This window comes from Colossoma macropomum, unplaced genomic scaffold (genome assembly GCF_904425465.1).
Source record: "Colossoma macropomum unplaced genomic scaffold, Colossoma_macropomum, whole genome shotgun sequence".
Taxonomy (NCBI): domain Eukaryota; kingdom Metazoa; phylum Chordata; class Actinopteri; order Characiformes; family Serrasalmidae; genus Colossoma; species Colossoma macropomum.
This window is the reverse complement of record NW_023494804.1, coordinates 21,021,362-21,046,361: the sequence shown is the minus strand read 5'-3', so window position 1 is coordinate 21,046,361 and position 25,000 is coordinate 21,021,362. Positions and strand designations below refer to the sequence as shown.

The following is a 25,000-nucleotide window of genomic DNA, read 5'->3' as shown; positions in this document are numbered from 1 at the left end:
ACTAGCTAATTGCCATCTGCGGTCCCTAAATAAGTTGGATACCCATCGCAAAATACATTATTATTAATATTACACCATCTCAGTTATGATATTGCCAACTCTTGCCTCATGCTTTATTCACAGACAGTTAGGATAATTACAGCTGTCAGTTACAGCTGATGGTTTCGACAGACAACCCATTTTATGGCTCCTACATGCAGGTGACCCACATGTAGTCACTAGTGGTGGCTGTTTTTGTTCTTTTCAAACTCTCTGAAGTGGAGCCTATGTGGAACAGCACCATACCTGGAAGGTCAAAGGCTTGATTCCCTATCTAGGCAAAAATGCCACAATAAAAGTCCTTGGCCAAGACCATGTTAACGCAATAAATCGCTCTGTGTAAGGGTCTGCCAAATATATACATGTTTACAGGACCTGTTGCTTTCTGATTTTCATCTTAAAAGTTTTAACCTTGCCTTATTATAGTAGGAAGAAATTTTACAAAAGGGGCAGGGGTAAATGATCAATCGTCGATTGATATCATCTGCAACAAGGTGTTACTTGTGGTTTATGGATATTGGCCCAAAAATCATATCTGTGCATCACAGCACTGCAGTATTAGACTCTGTTTATTCCACTGAGCCATTTATCTTGTTGACCCCATTTGTTGGCAGTTTCAAATCCTACATTTTTTAGTCATTTTAGTGATACAAGGGCTAGACACTTTGGAGGAAACAGTGTCTAATTTTTCTGGCCAATATTGCAACAGTGATTTAAACATGATTTATTTTCTATAAATTAAGCTCCAGGCATTTTTTGGGCTGTAAGACATGAATACACTGAATGTAGTATGTCTGACTGGCAGTTCACAAGCTCATTATTATTCAATTAATCAAAAAGTTCCATTGCGGCTCTTGCGATTTCAATACAAAAACGAAAAAATTGTTCAGTCTGTAATGACACTACCCAGTACTAGGCATGTTGTAACTATTCATTTATTCTAATGCCTATTTATATATTCACCACACTGTTCCTATGTCTCCTTTCACAACTGTTTGTTTATGGCTCTCCTATTCTGTCACACACATCTAGTTCAGACTTATCAGAGCTGGAGCGCTGTTATGACAAGCTGTTCATTGAGGGTAACTGACACCGTCAGATTTTGTCTGTGGGTGTTTGTATATGCACACTCTTTCTTCAGCACTAGGGCTGCATATTATTTGAATTTTTTGATGCAGACTCTGATACCAGTACATCAGATATGATACTGATGCCAAAACCTTTTTTGATACCTTCTTTGCATGAAAGCTCACTGTCATTTTTAATAGCCGGGGTGTGGTTGTTGGAATCGGGAATAACCTTTAACAAACTGAGACTTTTAATTGGCATTTTCTGAAAATAGTGATCACCACAGATGGCAAATTTTGTGCCAGCATTTTGCACTGAGCTATGTATGTATTGACTTTTTATTTTCAATATATATCCAAGAGTTGATGACATTCACAAATGAGCCTAATTTGTAGTGCGCATTTTGTTCAAAGTACCAAACAGGAATACTGAACTTTTTAAGTTTTTTTTTGCTATATGATGCGATATAGTACGGTTCTGTCTGGCCTAGTTGAAGTTTGACACTGATGTGTGTTAAATTGCTGGTGAAACAGGGCTGCTGTCCTTGCCCTGGTTTCTCTCAGCTGGCATTGCTGTGTCCTCTGGTTCAGGCAGCCAGAATGCAGCAGATGGGTGAAAGACTGGTCTTAGGTCCTACAGCACTGATCCCAGGAGGGAGAGAGATGAAGAGTAAGAGAGAGAGAGATGGGGAAGAAGGGGAAAATGAGAAGGTTTTGAGGAAAAACCTCAGAACAGATACAGCACACATCAGCAGTGAAAATGCTATCAATTTTTGAAATGCTATCAACATGATGAGTGTAATGATTTATTTTCTAGGCTCCCAGGCTTATTACATCAGGGTTATTATTCAGTATGGGACGCAATGCAGAGCTATTCTTATGATACAGGAGTGTGGACCTGCTGACAGGTTTTGTGGCTGTTTGCATAAAATATCTTAAATATTTATCTTAAGTTAAGTGCTGACTCTTCATTTAAGTTTATGATTTTACTTAGTTCAATTAAGCTAAAGTGACCACTGGCCATTTAATGAGTTAATTCAGTGTTTTACATACTACATGGTGCTATATCCAATTCAACACAGCCAATTATGCTCTCTTGGACTTCTAGCATCGTCATAGATCATACCCGTGATCTCTAAAATAGACCTTAGACAGCTACATCACTAGGGAGCCACTTCCAAACCTCCTTTTAATGAAAGCTGCAGTTAGTCAGTGTCCTTTTAAAGGGCTCGTATCCTACATTTTTCTTGTATATTATTTTATCGCCCGAGGCCCACTTATGTTTGTGTGAGTTTATGTACCCTGTCATAATTCACTTTTACATGACCCTTGTCCATCCTCTCTTTATTCCTTAGAAATAACAGCCTGTTTGTTAATGTGCCAACAACCAATATGTAAATGACCTTGGTTCTGATTGGCTGACCTGTGTTGTACCTCTTTCAAAAAGCAGTTAAAACACGCCTGCTGTAGGGTGAATAGGTGGATAATTGTAAATTGTTTGGTTCCTCATGACCTCACCAAAACAATGAATTTAAAAGAGGCTGTTTTTGCAGCTTGTTTTTTTTTTTCAATATATGGACTGGGGAGTGAGAGGTATGTTTTGAAACATTTAATTCCTAAAAAGCAAATAAAATGTGGTTTTCCATGATATGGGCTGTTTAAGTATTGACCATACTTACAGTTTTCTTAAAAGGTATATTTAGAGGTGTAATGATGCATATATTTTCAGGTTTGATAGAATTTATGCTTCTGAGGTCAGGATTTGTTGTAATTTTCAATGTTTTATGTGTTAATTTCTTGATTGTGCTGAGCTCTAATTATATACCACACAGATTGTGGAGTAATAAGTTCTTAAAAATAGCTTTTTCAGTGGCATCCATTTCACACTGACAAATTAAATCAACTGCTAGAATTTATACGTGATTATTTGAGTGTGGGTACATGTACAGCATAAGCCCCACCCCCCCAGCCTACTTTGTCCACAAGCCTAGTTTTGATCAATGGCGGTGGTTTCCACAAAAGACAGTAAACGAGAGATATTCAGAAAGACAGCAAGGAGCATGTCAGCAATACAGTTTTAAATTATATTACATTGTTTAAAATACTGAATTGAAAGTATACTGTGTATTGTGATGTAGCTTATGATATCATATCAAATTATCCACCTTGAGGCTTGAGAGAGAGAGAGAGAGAGAGAGAGAGAGAGAGACTGTGAAGGAGAAGGTGACTGGAAAGAGAAGATGGTGAGAGACAGAGAGGGTAGGGTAGCTGTGTGTGTACACAGTAGACAGATCTAACCCCTGATGCCTCTAGAGTAATCCCTGAAGCCACATTTCTGTAGCCGTCTCGGTCCAGCGACCCTGTGACTGGCCACTCACAAACACTACACAGCCTAGCAAAACGCAAACCTCCTCCTTCTGCCTCCTGTCAGGAAATCTTTACTCTCCTTTTTCATCCGTGGGTTTACAGCAGCTCCACTTCTTATGCTGAACTCGGAGAAAAAAAACAGCCCGTGTTTTGCTCTGCGCCGAAGCCAAATTAGAAATTGATTATTTGATGTTTGTGAGTTGTATCGTTTCTGAAGACGGATGATGTCGAGAACGAGGGCCAGCAAACGAGCCGAGAAGGAGGAAAAAAGACGGAGCGTTTCATCTCAACTTACTCTCCATCTCACACTCATAACTCACACTGACTCTTTAATAGCATATTCATAACGTAATTGTCGGATAATTGCTTTTGAGTCACAGAGATTAGGGCCGTGTATGTATGTGTGTGTGAGTCAGATGGAGAGCAAGCGAGCGAGTGAAGCAGAGAGAGAGATCGGTTTAGAGAGGTGTGTTTTGAAAAGTGTAGACGTTATGCAAACTAGTAGATACCAAACAGAGTTCAGAGATGCTTCTGCTAGTTCCTCTTAGTGCTGCTGATTGAATGCTTTTAGTATGCTTTATGTTCATGTTAAACAGTTTGCAGTCACTTGGCATATTCAGAATTTGTCATTTTGACATTCAATATCAGTAATAGAAACTGGACACCAAAAATGCATATAAACCATTCTTAAATGTTTATGCAGTGTACACGGTTTAAAAGTTTGGAAACACTTTTCATATAAGTCTGTATTATATTCGATAACTTACACAATGCAAATTTCAATACTGTAAACTAGAAAACAGAAGGTACTTTCAGATGCTGTATTCTAATCTAAGCATTGACCCGATGTTGATTTATTTTTTAAAAAACAATTATTGGCCAATGCTGATATGATTCCTGTATCATCGTGCATCCCTTATGTCTTGGCATTACATTTATGATATGGGGAAAATGATATTTCTTCAAACTCTCTCTTTATGCGAGGCGAACACTACCTGCTGTTGTTGGGATGTGAACATTAGGCTTTGCGCATTTCTCCCCGGTCTTCTCTGGTGTTGGGTATATGTAAGCCCTCGTGGTGGGCCGTGTAATTGGAAATCTCTGCTGTGCTGCGAAGAGACCCTCCCCTGAATATCGCTGCCTTCATTTCTACACACAGAGTTGGGAGTGCAGAGTTATCAGGTCAAGGTGAACAGAGATACTGCAGGACAATAAGAGCTCTGAGTGACTGCGTGTTGGCGTGAGAGGTTTTAGGCCAGCTTCCTGGGTCTGATATATTTCTGTATTGAAACAGCTGCGTGAATGGGGAACGGCATATTTGTCTCTTTCTTCCTCTTGGTTTCACTGACTGACTGTGTCTCTCGATCTCTCTGTCTCTCGCTCTTTTCTCTGTCTGTCAGTCCATCCGTGGCTCTGTCTCTCACCATCAGTGACTGTGTGTGAGTGTGTGGCGCTCTCTCTCTCTCTCTCTCTCTCTCTCTCTCTCTCTCTCTCTGTCTTTCTCTGTCTTTCTCTGTCTCTCTCTTGCTGTCTTTCTCTCTCACTCTCTCTCCCTCTCACACATTTTCTTTTTTTCTCACCTTCTTTTCTTTGTATCTTTCTCTTCTCCTTTTTTTGTTTCTCAGTTGTCTTTCTGTCTCTCTCTGTCGAGGAATACCACACTGTCTTTGCAGAAGCTTATCTTTTAGGTTGATTTTGCTTTAAGTTTAGAATATGCGCTTTTGTTATAAAGTCAGCTTCAGCCAAATTCTCTTCTGATTTTATCTTTACATTTACACTGATAAATTATTTAAGTGAGTGTGTGTGTGTGTGTGTGTGTGTGTGTGTGTGTGTGTGTGTGTGTGTGGTAGGAAGCGTCTGTAATCTGAGAGATGACGGAGAGTTATCTACCAGCTGGATTACATCAGTCTCTCCTGATTAGCGTTCGGTGTCGGGGCTTAGCGTGGGCTGTTGGCGTTCACAGAATTAAGTCACCTGTCTGTGTCCTGCATGCAGTGAATTCTGGGTAAGAGCCAGACCCCAGGCTTCAGCCTGAAGCTTGTCGAGTCTCTCCAGTGTGTTCGGTTACGTCACAGGAGTGGATAGCTGCTCAGCTAATGCTATTTCTGCTCTCTGTCTCTCTCTCTCTCTCTCTCTCTCTCTCTCTCTCTCTCTCTTTCTTGCTCTCTCTCTCGCTCTCTCTCTCTTGCCTATTTACAGACTGAGGCCAATCTCTCTTTCTCTCTCTTTTTTTGCCTGTGCTGTTTCCTTTCATTTATTTACTCTCTCTTTCTCTCTTTCTTTCTGTCTTTCTTTCTGTCTTTCTCTCTCTCTCTCTCTCTCTCTGTCTATCTCTCTCTCTCTGTGTCTGTCTGTCTGTCTCTCTCTCTCTCTCTCTCTCTCTCTCTCTCTCTCTCTCTCACACTGCTGCCTGTTTACTATTTACAGACTGAGACCAAAACCTTGAACTGCACATCTCCAGCTAAAGCAATAAACAAACCCGCGTTACGCAGACAGACCTGCCAAGCGAAACGCGAGCTGTGCTTGGGGACGGCTCATTGATTAGAGCGGCGGGCGCTCGAGTTAGCAGCACCTTCGGCTTCTCGGGATTGATGTCTTGGTGGTGAGCAGGACAAGTTGACCCTTGAGGTGAGACGTGCTAATAAGACTGGTGTAGGAAAGGGGTTGTAAAAGATTGAACAAGCAAAGCAAACCCAAACCCTCAAAACAGTTTACTTCTGCTGTCTTCTTTATATCTCTGACTCACTATCGTTCACTGGCTTTAAAGGTTCTCATTTCAAGAATTGTGATTTGTGAGGGCACTTGTGTGTAAATAGCAACTAATTGTAAGTTTTAAAAAATCTTTGTGATTTAAACTTTTATTTTATGTGCGTTGGTTCAACATTACTGAACTTTATCGTGTTCCCTAGGTCTGAAATGGGTCAGTCTCAAGGATAATTCATGATTTGTGACCTGTTTGTGGGGCGTCTGTAACTGTAAAATATATTTATCATGCTCTTAACAGGGCTGCCATTTGTGATTGCAATTTTTCTTTTTGTTTAAAAGTATAAATGGTTTAAATTGAACATAAATATGGGGAAATTAATAGCTAGTGAGTATAATTAGTCAATGAAGAACAGTTTGGAGAACAGGTGATTTTCATCATTATGATGTTCCTTATGTATGATGTAGCTGATCTGGGGTCAGTTTTGGTGTTTTATATCTGCATAAATGCTGCCATGTGGGCAGTGAAAACCTGCTTCATGGTCAGAGGTCTTTCTTAGAAGGTTAGAGGCCAGGAACTGTTTGTGTGCACGTGTTAAATATCTATATATGATAATATCTATATATATATAAATATATGAAGTTTTCCTGGCTTTTCTGAAATTAAAAAGTTTGATGTAGTATACAACATTGGTACGTTTTGAAACTTTAACATTCACTCTATATGGTTTCCATGTATGGAAATTAGGCTTCAGAAACAGCCTGCTTAGAGCTTACTTACCGGCATATTCAGCCTCACCTATTCACGCTGAAGTTATAAGGAGTGTTTTTGCTTGGACTGCTTTTTGTATGAAATGCAATACAGGGTGGCCAATCATAACAGAGATCATTTATATATCAGTCTTAAGCCCTATTTGAACGGGATGAGTTTTCCATGGAGAGGTGGGGTACCACTTTATCTTTGGACATCTGTAATGTGAATGAGCAGTTCACACATGATAAGTCTCAGTCTAAATGACCAAGATGGGAGTGGCTAGTCAATTTACACGCCGCCTTCACTCCAGAAAAGAGTAGACAAGATTTTAAAATGTTTGATTTAGCCATGATGTTGTTTACCCTAACCATTTACCCAGCTGACTTAAGTGAATGCAGTGCGTCATTAGTACCATTACTAGCCATTAGCTTGGGAATTAACAGAAAAGTCAACTTCACTGGATAAAATCATACTTTTTGTCTGTAATTTTTACATGTTCTGAGTTGTACAGGTGAGACAGGATAGAAACTTTACATATCAGCTTGATTTTTGCCGCAGAGAACAACAGGGCTGAAGTTGGTTTCCTATTTGCCAGCTTGTTTTTCTAATTTTTCCGTTCCACCTTAAATGGTACAGCAGTTACATTCTGGTGCCTAAGGCATTATAATAATAATTGGCGCACTATTTCAGGTGGAACAGGAAAATTCGAACAAGAAGCTGGCAAATAAGAAGCTGACTTCGGCTTCGTCAGAGAACACATGTAAATGCTTCTTCGAGCCTCAATACTTTATAAACTCACTTTCCTCAGAATATGATGTCAATTTGCACAGGATTCATGTAACCTGAGGTTATTTTCATGGCTTGTTTTACAGACAGTAAAAGGCACTGGACTCTATACTGACTATACAGACTAACCCTGTCCGAATAGGACGTTAATGCTGCAAGCATATCCTGTTAAGAAGGGAAAATGGTAATGTAAAAATGAATGAATTAATTTATGGCATGTAAACCAGCACAAGCAGCATAAGTGGACCTGAGGGGGGAGGAGGTGAACATAAAGTACAAGAAAAATGTAAAATATGGGTCCCTTTAATATTGTATTGTACAGTTTCCTATCCTGTCCCAGGATGTGGAGGGAAGGTAGGGTGGCGATTAGAGCAGAGGGAAGGAAGAAGAGGAGGAGAAAGGGAGGAGGAAAAAGAGGAGAGGAGGATGTGAACAGGTCTGTGGGATGTAGCCTACAGCGGAGATAAGCTCCGCTCTGTTCTGTTGCCGTAGCGATACGACTGGCTGCCTCTCCGTGGCACCCTGGGAATTGGCTGACCCACTTTGCTTTCGGTTGGAGTTATTTTTATATATTAGGAGAACAAGAAGAAGACTGTGGATGCCTGTCTGCTGCTGTACCCCGCTTTTTCACAGCTCTCTCTTCCGGAGGAGGGGGGGCGAGAGAGAGAGAGAGAGAGGGAGAGAGGGTCTCTTAATGAGCTGGAGCAGAAACACACTGCTGGTTCAAAGCAAACAGCCGGGTAAGGAGACGTTCGCCATCTTGTCAGGCATCTTGCTGTAGACAGGAGTGTGAAGAGCAGCGTTTCAGACTGAATCCCTGACTGGGACACAGTGACGGAGCCGAGAGAGGACAGGAGACAGGAGGAGAATAGACACCCCCCTCATCTCCTTCTCCATCAGTCTCTCATTTACACACAGACTCTCACTCTTTCTCTCTCTTTTTTCTTTTTGTTCTTCTTCTTCTTCTTCTTTCTTTCTTTTTTTCACCGTTTCTTTCTCATGTCTTTCTTTCTTTCTTTCTTTCTTTCTTTCTTTTTCTCTCTCTCTCTCTCTCTCTCTCTCTCTCTCCCGCCTCAACACACACGCCCTCCCTCTTCTTATTCTCCAGTCTCTGTCACACATGCTCCTCCTTGTCTCACACACACATATGGATTCTTTCTCTCTCACTCAGAGTGCGCACTCACACACACACACACACACAGGCGCGTGGTTGTCTGTGTCAGCGAGTGTGTTTGCGGCAGTGTTTGTAGAGGATGGTGCAGTCTCCTGGGACGCATATCTGAGCCAGGCTGTAGAAGCCGACCTGCTTTAGCTCTGCACTTTTACCATCCCACAATCCTCCTGATTTCAGCACCTATTTACACTTTCTGATCACTGCATTCACACCGTATATCTACCTCATAGATTTCTCACAGTCGCAAGCAGACCTGCGGTACAGTGATGTTTTTTTGTGTTTAATAGGCAGTAGAATCACTGCAGTTACATTGTATTCCTTTAGCTTGATGCATACATTACATATTCTAAACAAAGGTGAATGGCCAAGTTCAGGACTTGTTGAGTTGTAATGTAATAATTGTTGACTTAAACGGGACAAATCAACAGTTTACATTATAGAGGGTTGATCTATGAAAATGCCAAAGAGATTATCTTTTTGAAATTGGCATAAAACAGACCGAACAAGCAAAATAAACCTGAACCCTGCCAAAAACTTCATTAATAAGGATGAGAACGGTTCAGAGAACGTTGTCCCACTGCTCCACAGCCCAATGCTGGGGGGCTTTAGACCCCTCTGGTTGACTCTTTGCATTGGGTCTGGTGACTCTGGGCTCATTGGCAGTGCTTTTCTTTGGTGATTTTCTGGTGTCAGCAATGATGGCACCTAAAAGTAGCTGAATTCACTCTTAAGAAGCAGTGTCTGGATACTGTGATTATATGCTGTTTCAGCACTTTTTTCTCAGTGTAGTACTCCAGCCACAAGCTAATATGTTGGCTCTAACCTGTCATACTGGTCACAGGCTAATATGGTAGTAACAGTGCAATGATATGATACTGATATTTATGATTTATGGTGTATTTCAGGCACCTAGTGTTTCTACTGACTGTATTTGTGCTCTATTTTGGAGCCCTCCAGATACCTGTATGTGTGATAACTGTGTTTGTACTGTAGTCTTTAGACTGCACTGCAGTGCCTTAGTGGCTTCGGCACTTTCTCTGGCTCTCCAGGACACTGTGGCTTACTGATTATAAGCTCTTAATTATAAGCTGATTAGAAGCTCAGATATCTTCGTGCTCTTTGCGGTGGCAAGTCCCAGGACTTCCAGTCTGTGCGTATGCGTGAGTAAGTGTGTGTGGTGCTTATGTATGACCTGCTTAATTTGAGAGCAAGCACACACTGCAGTAGGTTTTGCTCTGTCTTATTAGCGGCATCCTGCACTCTCCTTGGCCCTGATAAGGAACTGTGCACTCTTTTATCTTACAGAGACTCTGACTGAGATAGCCTCAGCTGATTAGAGAAAGTGCAGCTGTTTTGAGACACATTTTGTATGTTTTTGTGTGTCCTGGGATGGTACAGGGACCTCAGCTGCACACACATACACGCATGTCATATCGAACTGCGTCCCTCAACACCTGTCGCTATGGTAACCGCAGAGTTGGGGGAAAAAATAATTGGCCCAGTTTGGGCTTTGAGTGATGTTTAGAAAAAAGGGTGCATGTGTGTCTGGCTGGTAAGGAGGTGGGGAAATAGTTCTGAGCTGTAATGAAGTTGAAAATGTTTCAGATATATCACAGTATTAGATCATATTTCATTTTGCATTAATAAAGCCAGTGAATGCGTCCTGAGTACTACCACTTTATGCTAAACAGTATCCTAAAGATCTTGCATTGTTTTTGAGTAGACTGTTTGTCGTTAATTATAAATCAGTATTTTGTGCCTGCAACAGTGGTAGACCTTCATGGACAGTAGATCATGAGAGAGAGTAACAGATTCTGTAGCTGCGTTTTTGGGTGGGTGAAACGCTCTTCAAACTCTGGGGCAACCATGTCCTACATGCCGGGATTAATTCTCTTTAATCTTCAGTGCTACAGACCATGTTGGACCGGGTCAGCCAGCGCAGTGCCCATTACATGTTGTTTATTTAATTTTTTTTCTTACTTTTTAATTTAGTAATTTATTATTTATTTCACTAGTAAAGCCAAAAACACTGCACTTTAATTCACGTAGCTTAATCTCTGTCTTTTTCCCTCGCTGCTGACCTGCCTTAGCAATAGCTAATGCTTTTTCTTAACTGGCATTATGCTGCTTTGCAATGCGATACAAGGTAAGCAGGGTGAGGGAGACGAAGGAGAGAGTGTAAGGTAAATATTTAGGTCCTCGGTCAAAGGTTACATAAATTAGAAGTGGCAGGCTGGTCCTGGAGATGGCCAGGGCTGGTACTTGTTTTGGTGGGGGTGCTTTTACGGCCAGCTTGAGGCCATGTTTGCAAGAGACTAACAGAAGCTTTATCTGTGAGGAAGCTGCTCAAATCCCCACTCCGACCGGCTGTGTATCGGTTTCAGTGCCCAAACACGGGCAGTTAGTGTGTTTGGTTAAACTCTTACAGCATTCATCTTGATTCATGAGAAGCTGAGAAGAAGTTAAGCTTTGTTTAATCTCATGGGTGAAGTAAGCCGTTCAGCTAATCTCTCTCCAGTGTTTTGGCCTTTTGGGTATTTATTGAATTGTAATAGCCCCTTTTGCACTAGTTAATAGAGGTGTCAGTAGTTTTTCATTCCTCTAACAAAATAATCTCCAAATATCGCAACTACTAGAATTTATTTATCAGAAAAAAAGTCCAGTCTTTTGAAAGTGGGTGTGTGCATAACATAAGCCTGTCACTGTTCACTTTCTTTAATGGGATGCACTCAGATAACTAGTTTTGATCATTGAGTCTGATTTCCATGAGGGACGGTGAAAAAATTACATCAGGAGAGACAAGGGATATAACAGTACAACATATTGTATTATATTGCAACATATTGTATTGTTGTATCATGGCTAGTTTGTTAGCTTGTGGCTAATAGATTAGCATGTGGCACTGTAAATGTACTTTTATATGTACTTTTCTGATGTTAAATGCTCTAAAAAACTGAAAATAGAAAAAATTAACACATTAACATAAGGACAGGACTGAAGAAGTATTAAAAAAAATGTTAAATCAAATGGAATTTTTCAATACTGTACTGAAATCATTTCACCCTTTCTAGTTAACATTCAAATAGGTTATAATTTCAGAGACTACAGAGCTGGGCTAGTTGAAACTTCTGAGCTGTTTGAGTGTGTTTGTCACTCCAGGCCCATTAATCCAAATGATCTTCCAAAGGAATGTACAAAAAAGCTTTTGTAAACATTTTCACAGACTCTTTAGGGAATTCTGAGTATTTCTCATTTGACAGCCTCTCCTCAAATGCTGTTTTTCTGCGTTGGATACTAACATTTCCCTCTGATCGCTCTTCTGTGCTGGCTCACTCTGTGAAACGAGTCAGACGGAGTTTTTCCTATCCTCGGGGCGGGGGAAGGTGGTGGATTTCCCCCTCATTTCCCCGAAGAATCATGAATGAAAAGCAAGCTTGAATAGCTGAATGTCGCCGGTTCTTTTGGCTAGATAAGAGGTTCCATTCGAAGCACTTGAGCCGCCTAATCTCCGGGCCATTTTCTCCTCAACACCTCCTTCAGAACGGCTCCACTTTAACACTCAGACACTTACAGACTGCCTCACAGTGTCATTAGCACCAAATAACCCCGTATTCAACCGTCTGTCTATTTACTCAAATTACTCCCCAACAGAGAGACAGGCAGTCAATGCTGAGGCCAGACTGGGGTCGAAAGCCCCTGATAACAGTGATAAGCCCTGAACACTCTATCTGTCCTCATTCTCCCTGATAACAGACAGAGATCCAGTTAGGAGCTACCCTGTAAAACAGGGATTCTTCAAGTGTTCTCTGGCAAAGGCAGTGGTTTTATAAATACAACCACACAACCTCAAAGAACCTTTTAAACAAACTGTTATAACTCTTAGAACCGTGTTTTGGTACTGTATAGAGTTGAGTTTACTTGGAGTTGCTCAAGTCATTTCAGCAGGGTTTTTTTCAGCATTGGCTGTGTTCACTGCTCATTCACTGTTTGAGTGGAGATTAAACGTGCAGGATGACTTCACTGGATATGGCCAGTATCTGCTGAGAAAGCGACAGACGGGTCCTTTAATGTTGAAAATGTTTTGGTCATTAGCGAGGAAGCGAACGACACACAGCTTGGAATGCTAGCACGACTCCGACCTTTGCTGGCAGGTGACTGACAGGTTACGCATCCAATCACGATGAGCCACGTAAGTGTAATTACGCCCACCTGCGTGCCTCGCTCAAAAATAGTAACCTGTTCCTCAGGACCAGGGCTATATTTATCACAGAGCATATGGAACTGCAACTTTTGTTTCTGTAAGACTGAGAAGGCTTCAGAGCCCTTTGTTAGGCTTTAGTTTAATGCACGCTCCTTATTCCAGCATTGGTGTCACGCTGAATGTGTTGCATTAGACTGGACACGGTCATTACTGATGTCCCGTAGGACGCTTGTTGGTGTATTGTTTTACATTTGATCTGCTTTGAACTTCTTGACTAATGTGGGCTGGAATTATGCGGGACACTTCCAAAGGCCTGTGCTGTTTTGGCTGGATTGTTTCACATAATTTGTGCTTTCTTTCTTTCCTTTCTTTTTTCGCCTCACTCCTTATTCTTTCTTTCTTTCTTTTTTTTCTGTCTCTCTCTCTCTCTCTCTCTCTCTCTCTCTCTCTCTCTCTCTCTCTCTCTCTCTCTCTCTCTCTCTCTCTGTGTGTGTGTGTGTGTGTGTGTGTGTGTGTGTGTGTGTGTGTGTGTGTGTGTGTGTGTGTTGATCTGCAGTTATTCTGGTTGTTGTTGTTAATTGGGATTCTCTCTTTCTATCTGTCACTCTTTCAGCTGTGACATGCTTCACAGATTACTGGGTTTGTCTGGGATTGCAGATGTTGAGAATCCTTTTAATCACAGTAGTGTGTGTGTGTGTGTGTCGCGCGCATGTTTTTTTACCCGTATGTTTGAGTTGGGTGATGTCTAAAAAAGCATGATATTTTCAAGTTAAAAATTGCGATTATCGACAATATCGCTCAGCCCCCGACACCCCCCCCGCCAAAAAATAAACATACCCGCAATCTGTGGCAGCTTTGACCTGCTTTCCATTATATTTTTGCTTTTTTAAATATTAACCCTTTTTTTAATTAAAATCTTTTAATATTAAATGACACTGAGTAACCCAACGTCTTTTGAGAACTACTCCATCTGTCATTACAGTAAACTTTACTACAATTACATGCATTTGTGAGTTTCTTCTGCTGTAGATTCACTACAACTTGTATGCTAATAGCGCTGGGGATTCCTTGCTGGTGGAACTTCAGACTGCAAGTGATTTCCGAAGCCACATCCACATGCTTTCCACATTAAAAACAAGGCGTTTTCCATCATTACAGTGGCATTTTACATAATTCAGCTAACCACCGAGACACTTATTTTATACAGAAAATACTGCACACCGACTGTAGACGAGGACCAGACAAAAGATAGGAAGTTTCTGTAGTACAGCCCCAGTTTCCCCAAAGTATTTTTCAAGCTGTCCTCCTAATTCTCACTCAGTTCTTTTATCAAAATGGCGATTATCGCCTTTCACACATCGTTGTCAAGTTACTTGTCCATCATCAACAATATCCATCCCAGTCCTAGTTGGAACCTACAGTGTCAGGACAATTGAAGTTTACAGTAAAAGTATTACCTTCTTCTTTCTTCTAAATAAGTTCTTTCATACATAGAACGCAGAGGGGACACTTATATAGGCACATTATGTATATAATAACAGTCTGTATGAACCTAGGCCCTGATGTTGTAGAAAAACAAACCCATGTGTGTTTGCCATAAGCACAACTCATCTTAGTGTGTCCAGAATGTAATTATGTTTAGTTTTTTCTGGTCTTTTTTCGGTTTGGGCTAATCCACTTCCTGGAAAAAGTATCTGGGGAAAAAAAACTCTTAAATAACTCTGTGAACCATGATTTTTTTCTCCTAACTTTTTTTTTTACAAGTTTAGGTCTGTTTTAGCAGAGGAGGAGGGACAACAGGCCTCTGCTGATCAGACTGTGTGTACAGGAAGAGCGGGAATGTTAACTATAATGCTCTACTTCATTGCATTATCTCTAATGATGTGCTGAAACTTTCTCCAATGCATCTGTTAAAAAGGCAGCAAGTGGGAATGAGTTGTTCCTGTGGAAGGAAAGGGCACCTGTGTGGAGTGGTAATGGCCCAGCTGACCTTTACAACTGCTGACAAGTAGAAAGAGGGTTTGAGCAGCAGACTGATTAGACTTGATATTTGATGAATGGAGCTGCAGTATGCAGTCTGACTGGTTTTAACACTACCTTTGACACGTACATACATGGGTGCTTACCCTGAGGAATTCTAAAGATGATCGCTGTGTTTGTGTAGAAGTTTGGTATAGCAGGTTTGCGTGCGTTATCATGTTTTTCTAGGTTTGTTACTTCGCAGGAAGGTTCCTGTAAACCTCACCCTCACAAATCCAGCATCTGCTGCCACCTCCTGCACATTAGGGCTCAACCAATATATCGGTTGCTCGATATTAGCTGACATCAAGGTTCCACAGACAGTAAATAAAAAACAAATAACTAGAAATTATAATAAAAAGAATACATCTCTAAAACCACTCAGTTATAAGCGAATAGTTTCTTTGTCAAAGGCCAGTCTCCATTACAGCAATGCAGGCTGGTAAATTTGAAGACGCCATCAAAATAACATACAGGTAAAATGCATCTCAACCTTACCTTACAACATCTGAGAACTGCCAGCCACATTTGACAGTTCTCAAATTGACAACTGACCATTATTAGCCACTAAATAAATATTTAGCTAAAACTAAATTGAACTGAAATTAAAATCTAAGTTTTAATCTAAATAAACATTAAGTATATGATACCAGCTGACTTTATCAGTTGTCGGAATTTTTAGCTTCTTAAAGGGAATGTTCAGGCCTAAAACTAGCATTTAATGTGTTATTTGTAATAATCCTCATTGGTTTGACAGAATTTGTCCATCAATGTTCTCTAGCATAATGCATACTAAATATAGTAGCAAATATGTCATAGTACCATTGGGAATGCCCAACATGGCAATAAAGAAACCCAGTGATGTACCACTCATGTAGTGGCTAACAAATAAAGATGTAATATTTGGCTTCCTAGCAGTAATGTTGGCTATCTGACCAACAGCCAGACCCCACAGAAAGCTTTTGTTTTTCAAATTATCTCCCCCCTTTAAAATACATAATCAGAAGGGGGCTTTCTTGGACTTTCAAGGTGCAGTATATAAGGCTACGTTCACATTACCAAGTCCACCACTTTGCCTTAATGTGACAAAACTAATGTTTTCAGAGCTATGTGAACAAGCAGATCTGAGCTTTGCTCAATTCCAATATTTTTTAGCTCAGATCCAATCTTTCTGGTTCACATTTGTAGGTATGGGACTCAAATCTATCTTTAATATGAATGAACCTGCGTCCTGAATTGACCCACATGTATACATCCTAACCAGTAACATTTTGTGAATGATCCACATGCGTCATGAACGGCAAACTAACCAGCATATTCATCATGAATAAAATTTGCTCTAAACCTCTCTCAGCTGTTCATCATTTTTAGAGCAAGATGAAGGTGAAAAAAGGTCAGATGCTTTGCTTTTGTACTGCTTAATGGGTCTAACTTTAGGTTTGGTGCTGCTGCCTCATTAACACTGAATGATGTCACACACACAGTGAAGAAAATGAATTCTGATCTGGGCGTTCTCATTAAGGTCGCTTGGCCACAAATTGGATCTGTATTCGATGTAGGACTACATATGAAAGTGTCTCAGGTCAGATTTGATAAGATCAGATTTCTGTCCACACAGCTCTGAAAAAATCAGATCTGTAATGCACTAACCCGAAAAAACAGATTTGTGCCACCTCAGCTTGGTAATGTGGACATAAATGGAAAATAGTACACAAAATCATGTTTTATTTAGTGTATAATCATCTGTTACTACAAATCGTGTTTTCGTTAGCTTAGATTGAGCCCTTCATATCTACATAGGGAGCATTTTCATTTCCACCATGTTGTGCCTCCGTGTTTCTAGTAGAAAACATGAACGGAACAAACCAAACATTGGCTCTAGAGAGCACCTTTCGTGTTTTTACGGTGAAGCAGCAGCTTAAATTTGGTGGTGCTATAGAACTGATCGGAAGATGCAGAAAGAAGAGGAATCAGTGGTTACTGCTGGTGTTGGCTAACCATTTTGTGTTCTGCAAAGTTTGAAAACCCGAATTTTGACAAATGGAACATTGTACTTATTATTTAGCCAGCCAGGGTGAATCTTTATCACAGAAGCAAAAAACATAAAGAAGTGAATTGAAAACCTAATGGACACCGTTGGTTCTACTACATGCTTGGAAAGGGAGGGTAGTGGCAGGGTTATTCAGGTGGTTGCAACCTGTAACCTCTCCACTACATGCCACTAAATCAGCAGATTCAGCAATGGATAAGTTTTTGATTTGGGCCCTCACATCCCTTTAAAATCAATATCTGCATTGATCATAAAATGTTTGTATTGGTCAGTCCTGCTGCAGAATTCACTTCAAAGTAAGCCACATGTGTCTGCCTGCTAAATGAGCATTTTAGTGTTTTGATGCTCAAAGTATAAACAGGGAAAGTGACATTTCCCGGATAATGTGAGGACCGCCCAGCTTGTCTAGACATGATCAGATCAGGAGATCAGGCCTAGCTTGTGACATTATGAATAGCAATTTATAGTCCAGAAACAACCGTCTGTTAGACATGTGGTCTACAGTAGAGCTATTCTCAGCCTGAGAATGAGCCATCCTCCCTCTGTTCACACTGGAGCGTTGTGTGGGAGGGATTGTCTGAGAGAGATAATTGAATTTCACTTTCTATGAGCCGCACACGTTCCTTTCCACAGACAATAGCGCACAGCTCATAGCTGTCTAAGTGAGGCAATTAGCCAGCCGCAGCTACCAAATGAGAGCAAGTCATACCTGAAATGATTAATAGCCAACCTATTGCATCCTGCATCTTGCTATATATGTATATTATAATTATGAAAACAGAACGTTTTATCTACAAGGCATGACTGGTGCAACCACACCCGAGTTTGCATGTTGTTATCTTCACTGTCCGCTTCCTTCACTGTGAGATTATTTTGGGTGCAGACCAAAAAATAAAAAAAAATCACCAGACAGTGATATGATCTTGTCAAATGTATTCAGGAGGATTCCATCCAAAAGCATGTGCAGCGTGCAGCCTAGGATTAAGGACGGTCAACTAGGACATGAACCAAACTGAGTAAAACCACTAGGAGTGCATTGATTCTGAATTTTTATGGCCAATTCCAATTTCTTTATAAATGGTATTTTTTTGTCAAATGTTTTGTGTTTGTCAAGGAAACGTGCAACAGAGATTACTATTGTATTTTGGATAGGCCTGACATATGCATGAACAACACATATACATGACAAGAACTGACCAAAATAAAATCATCCAACTGTCAGTTGCATGTTAGGAGCCATTATTTTCAGATTCCGATCCTGGCTAATTTTGATCCTGCTCAGTTACTGTAGAACAAACTGCTACGTATATGTTGATGAGTTTGATCAGATTTGACTTTACACAATAACTTACATTATTGACGAGTCACAGCACGGGTCATTGATTAAAGTGCTGGTAACGGTACTGTTTGATTCATTTTATTTTAAGGCTCGTTATTATTGCATTTATATTTCCTTGCATTACCTTGTTTAACATTGTCTGTATTTTTCTCCCCCCCCCACCACCCTTAACTGTAATAATTTGCTCATGGTCATTTTTGTCTTGTGTGTCACACATATCCTTATTGCAAAAGCAACAGATGTTTGTTTGTTTGCTTACTTTTGAAATTGAATCACAGAAAAGAAGCTGAAAATATGTGGGCGTGTGTTTGTTTTTCATTGTCTGCCATGCTTCATAAAGTCTTGCTCTCTAAGCACCATAAAACCTCCTTCCTTCCCCCCTTTTCTCTCCTCATTTGTGTCGCTGTTTTCACCTCTCTCACTTTCTTGTCCCACCCCCACCCCAATACCCGCCCCCCCAGGATGAAAAGAAACCCGTGACTTATGAACGCAGGTGCTGCGATGCGAATTAATTTCCATATCGGAGAGATGAGACGTACCACCGTCACTCTCCGGCGCCCTCTCGCAGAAAACAATTTTCACTGCCTTATTTATCATCAAACAATCAGACGTGCTATGCTGACAGTTGTTGCTGTGACAATGGAGCTCATGCAAAGACAACCAACCCCGCTGCTAAGGCCTTGGCGTCCTGCCAGCTTCAGGGTTACGGTCAATTCTGTCAATTCCATCAATTCAACAAATAAATTCAATTGATAAGGTGAATTTAATTGCTTATTTGTGAAATCTCTTTAGATTCTGCATCAATTCATGTCAGTTTTGATTTTTTTGGCTGACCTGAAATGTAAATTAAATGAGTTGAAATGGGATTGACCCCAATCCTATCTTGAACCATGATGGTACTGGCATCCCCCGGTGCTCCGCTCTGATGCCACTCTTTGGGAGACATTTGTGTGGTGGATGAGAACTGTAAGGTAAAGGCTTTTGGGCTCATGACTGCTGCTTTACAAACTGCTTGGAGGGATTTTCCTTCATCAAAACTCTCTGGAAAACTGCAGGATCGTCGTATGATGCCAGTTTGATGATCGGAACAGATGTATTCAGTTTGATCCCAGGATTCTGTTCTTAATTGTAAATAACGACAACTTCCCCCAAGAGCTCAAAACCGACGTTTATTGTGGTCGATGTCTGAATGGATGGAGATGGATGGGCTGCCCTAAAAGTTTTAATTGGAAAATGATTGCAGTGTTTGTGAATCACGTCACATGTTCATAGTGTTTGTTCTGAAGTCTTTTGTTGAATGAAGGATTGTACCACTTTCATTTATTCCTTTCATTCCTTTCTACTTTGCCTATACCTTTACCCAGCACTTCCAACATTTATTCCCCTCTCGTGAATGTCTGATACAGGATCACCAATAATAATACAAGCAATAGTACATAAGTAAAATACAATTTTGTGTAAATGATGCAATGGGACATAGACTTTTAACCATAACTGGTGTCTAAACCACTTTTGGTTGACTAATAGTTGCAGCCCTAGAATCAGCTGTGAGTAAACTGTTTGTGTATCTTTTGGCTGTGGGCTGCAGTGTTTGTATTCAAGTGTGTTTGCGCTGCGGCAAATCGGCCTGGCTGCTACAAATTTTCATCCTTGTACCATGGATTGAATTCTGACATTGGTCAACCAGTTGTATTAACTGTTAAGTCAACTATAAGTGATTACAAAGTTGAGGTGTGGAGTTGGGTTTGAGTTCAAGATATGGTGTGGTGAGATGGAGTAGCTGGCTGTTTCAGAGGACAACTTGAGGTTGCTGTGTAGTTTTGATTAATCAAAAATTCTAAAAAAAAAACAATAGAATATAAAAGGTTGAATTTTATTGAATTGTATTATAATTTTTAAAACCGCATTGGCAATAAACCTTTCTCATTTACCTTCATTTTTTAAATATTAACATCAGACTTTTTTTTTTCTTTAAGCGATATATTAAACTAATATTTATTGATGTATTTCTTGTACTATGGAAGAGCAGAATGTTGAGGTGATGCTAGGTTTCAGTGCTAAATTATGTGTTCATTTTGCATTTGCATTTTTTTTCCATTATCATTAGCAACGCTCCACAAATAAATGTTACATTTCTCTATAACATTAATCCAAGCAGATTAAATCCCAACTTGTGTATTGGTATCAGAATCAGCAGATATGTACATGGAAATATTTTATATTCGCATTGGCCCCCAATTCCCATATCATTGCACTGAAAACAGAGACCTGTGTGGGACATAATATGCAAATTGGCTCGTTATGTGGAAACAGATTACCAATTGTTTGTCTGTTCAGCCTTTTCCTGTTTTGCACAGTAGTGTCTGTCCATATAGCTCTTGACCAGACAAAATGAAATGCTCCCCAACCATGTGTGTCCTCCATGATCATCTTCCTTGCAGACACAGATCATATGCCCAGTGATGTACTACATCGTGAGGAATTGTACTGGGACGGGTTTTGACTGTCAAATGTATCTTGGAGAGACAGATGCGCTTACACTGCCATAACATGTGGCTCAAATGTGTCTCAGACCGCCTCCTGATGTGGTTTGAGTGATCAGTTTTTTTTATCTGTTTTTAAAAGTGTCTTGAGTGCATTTACACTTGCATTTTTATGTGGCTTGGCCTTGTCCAGATATAGTCCTGATACTCAAAGACACAAGACGTGACCAGGTGTAAACTCAGTCACTTTTTACAGCCCACATCTGAAATCATTCGGAGCCACTTTCGTGTCTCTTCTCAACCACAGGGTCAGAGAGGCAGAGTATATGTGTATGTTTTTGTGTGTGTTTGGCTGTGGGTGTTTGCGGTGATGATGTAGTGATGGATACAGTGCAGTCATGTCACTGGTGATTCAGTGTGTGCATCACATGGAGAATTCTGCAGTGTTTGAAAGGCAGCCCACGCTGAGCAGGTTTAAGCGATCTGCTCCTGCCATTAACCAGCACATTGCATTATAGATAATGCATCTGTGTATTATGATACACCAGAGGTTTTTGAGTAGTAGAATCAATTATACTAAATTATAATAATGCCCAATTGAAGTATGTGCTTATCTTTTGACCAAAAAAACATTTTTGGGCCATTTCCAGATGTAAAAAAGTGTGATGTATTGTTCCACTTGTGTTCCACTACAGTATAAATAGTTCCTCCAGTTACATTGAATCAACAATGAATGGTACTATAATAACTGGATTGTGGTGAAATGAGATTTTAATGCTTCTTAATGAAGTAGAAAGTTTACATGCCTAGAATATACACTAAGTCTCCCTGCAACACTTGGTGCACATTTTCCAAGATGTTTTGCTCATGTTGAAGTTGTTTGCACTTTTCAGAATCACCATCAGTGATATGTTTATCCTTATCGAGTCAGCCAGACTCTGACTTTTATTCATTTATATAAAGCAAAGTTGTGTAAGCTAAATATTTTAATACAGCATTTCTCAGTCCTGGTCCTTGTGTACCTCAGTGAAGTGGTTGTGTTAGAGGAGAGAGCACTGAAATGTGTGAGACCTTGCTACTCCAGGATCAGAACTGAGAGCGACTGCTTTAATAAATTATGTTTATTAAAGCTCCATAGAGTTTCAGTACAGTCCTATTGATCCTTAAACTGGTGTCTGATTCTAAGAGTTATTATATAGTACATTGCATGAGTTCATTCAGGCCTGGGTGTTTGGCACTATAACGTAGCCACTCACAAATCATTGATCAGTCTGTTTTGACATGGTTCAATTGAACATTAACCCTACGTTAGTTAAGCTGTGTAAATAACAGGTTGTTGCTATTTCTGTTGGTGAGCTTGCGCTGCTAATATTTGCAATAACAGGTCCGCAGTGAACGCTGTGTTCCCCCTCAAATTAATGCACTTATTTCATTTACTTCTTCATGCCTTCTGAATATCTGACAGATTTTTTTTTGTTTTGTCTTTCAGGTCCAGAACACCTCACGTCCCTCTGTAAGGCCGTGGGGAGGTGGAGGAGGACACAGCTGCTGATAGTAGGTGAGTAGATCTCTCTCCTTTTTTTTTTTTCTGCCTCTGCTTTTCACATAATGTTTAAGTAGGTAGCAGTAACAGAAAACAAAGACAGCTCATAAATTAGGCAGCCATAATCTGTTAGTTATTGGAAGAAAGACAGTTGTCCGATACTTAAGGAAAAATAAGCCGATTATTTGTAGGATTATTGTCAATTGTTTACAGAGGTAGAAAGAAAAACTCTACAAATTTTTAAGGAATGCTGTCATGAGACAAACACAGCCAATGCTTTTGTTTTGTACTTAAATATTTACTATTTAAATTGGAGTACATTTATTTATTCATTTATTCATGTATACATTTAGTTTATGTCCTATATTTGTCATTCCCACCCAGAAGTTCACTGTTTATGTATCACAGTTGTAAATTATTTTGACCATTTTTCAACCCTTTTACCCTGTGCTGTTTTTGTTACTTAGTTTTAATACGGATATATGTTAATGAGCTCTGTTCTGGTTGGCTGCCCTGTAATGTGCCTGTGTTCAGGCTGAAACACGTCTATAACTTCCTCTAGAATAGGTGCGGCGGAATTGGTAGATATATGTAAATGTGTTTGTTTCATGACATCACAAAAACTGGATTCAAAATGTGCTGTTCTTTGAGTTTCCATATATGTACTGTATGGACTGAGGGGTGAATGGTATATTTGGAAACTTTAACAGTGTTTACATACTACTTCAAATGCCTTTATTTGGACATTTGTTTGTTGGACCCGTTAAACAGACATTCAAAATGAATAGAAAGTAATCAGGTTGTTCTGTGCTTTAGACTGTGATACTAATTAGTCTTTACGTTTGAAATGTCACCTTCCAAACATTTTATGCATAGTAGTGGATCTTACTAGGTCAGGGGGGGTTTGAGGACAGCACATAACTCTATGAATTAAAGCAGGCTCAGCTACAGCTCTTAGGCTTTGGTATGAATGACCTTTCAGCTTTGTTTAAAGTTATGTATATGTAGAAGATGTGGAATGTGAGAAGCCTTTTTTCTCTGCTTACTGAGCAATAAAAAAGTACACTAAGATCTCTTAGTAGAGCCTACATCTCTGACGGCTGTGTGTGCAGCCACCCAGTAAAACGACCGAGCTAGAGTTAACTCCTAGCTTACCCTAGAGTTGAACAATATATTGTGTTAAATATATCACAATATGCTTTTCTGAGCATGCAGTAGTTACTGTTAGTATTTAAAGAACACTGACCAACTACATGTAAGAAGAGGTCCCCAAGCGCTTTAGCTGTCTAAGGTTTTGCTGTATTTATTTTTTTCAGTTTGAATCCTGAAAAAGCTATAAGTCCATGAAAACATAATTGGCCTTGCTGCATGTAATTGTGATAGTGTTTTTAAAATACAGTAATACTAGTGTGTCGCGTCCTTTCTAACTTATCAAACTTCAGTAAAGCAAAATATCATAATGAGTGTCATGTGTCCTGAAAATATCTTCATGTATTGTGATTAGTAGTAGGTGGTATGGGCAAAAATGTATATCACGGTAAAATTAAAGTTTTTGAAAGTTTGGATATATCATAGGGTATGTGTGTATTTGTTTTTCATATAAAACGATTTTTGGTTCTTAAGTAAACCTATTTCTGTAGGTTAACAGTGTTGTATCATTCTGGGGTGTACCTTCATTTTTTTATACGAAACATTTTTAATAGTTAGTCATCCAGTTGCTAAACTAAATGGCATTATGTTGGTGTGGTTCACACTGTTTGTATGCTGTTATCTGCTCTTATAAAAATACGTACCTGAAGGAGAATTTTAACTGGTGCAGCAGATGCACCAATACTGATCCTAATATTATATTTTTGCCCTTTCGTCAATCTCTATCTTACAGTTTTTGCACTACGTTTGTAACTGCATATTGACCCCATATTTGGCCTTGGTGAACAGGCACAATCACATTCAATCATGGACGTGTTTATACTCGTCAGGAAATAAATGAGATTCACCAACTGTCATTAATGCCAAGAATACAACCCCCATACACTCTCTCTCTCTCTCTCTCTCTCTCTCTCTCTCTCTCTCTCTCTCTCTCTCTCTCTCTCTCTCTCTCTCTCTCTCTCATGCATGTGTGTATGTGTTAAGAAGAGAGGGAATGTAAAATGGATCATGAAGGACTGCATGAATAACCATTTCATCTGACTGGATCCTGGAAAATCCATTAGGCTGAGCCGTTTGGCTGGTTTCATAGTGAACAGTGCCGTGGTGGGAGAGGGTATACCACAGGTTTTAGTGCTGGATCTTGGGTGAGGAACAGATTTCCTGTGGAAAATAAAGCATGAAACTCAGGTTCACAATGGTACCTTAAATCTCCTGCTAACCGGAGAAATCCAGCTTTTCTGCCATTTCAAAGACACGGGTAGGAGGTTTACTGGTGTCAAAGTGAATAGCGTGAGCTTGTCCCATGATATAGATTTTAACATATCG

At 40.0% G+C, this 25,000-nt stretch overlaps 1 protein-coding gene across 6 annotated transcripts in view; it reads left to right on the top strand.

Moving 5' to 3' along the window:
* Positions 1 to 25,000, top strand: part of LOC118824930 (spermatid perinuclear RNA binding protein) — a 117,381-nt gene that overhangs the window by 15,200 nt on the left and 77,181 nt on the right. For 3 of the 6 annotated variants that reach the window (XM_036595398.1, XM_036595401.1, XM_036595402.1), the window contains exon 2: positions 22,472 to 22,540. The gene's annotated coding sequence lies outside the window, so the exon portion shown is untranslated. Of the gene's footprint in view, positions 1 to 5,323; positions 5,479 to 5,824; positions 6,102 to 22,313; positions 22,367 to 22,471; positions 22,541 to 25,000 lie in introns of those variants that run through there. The other 3 variants (XM_036595399.1, XM_036595400.1, XM_036595403.1) reach the window with 3 other exon arrangements.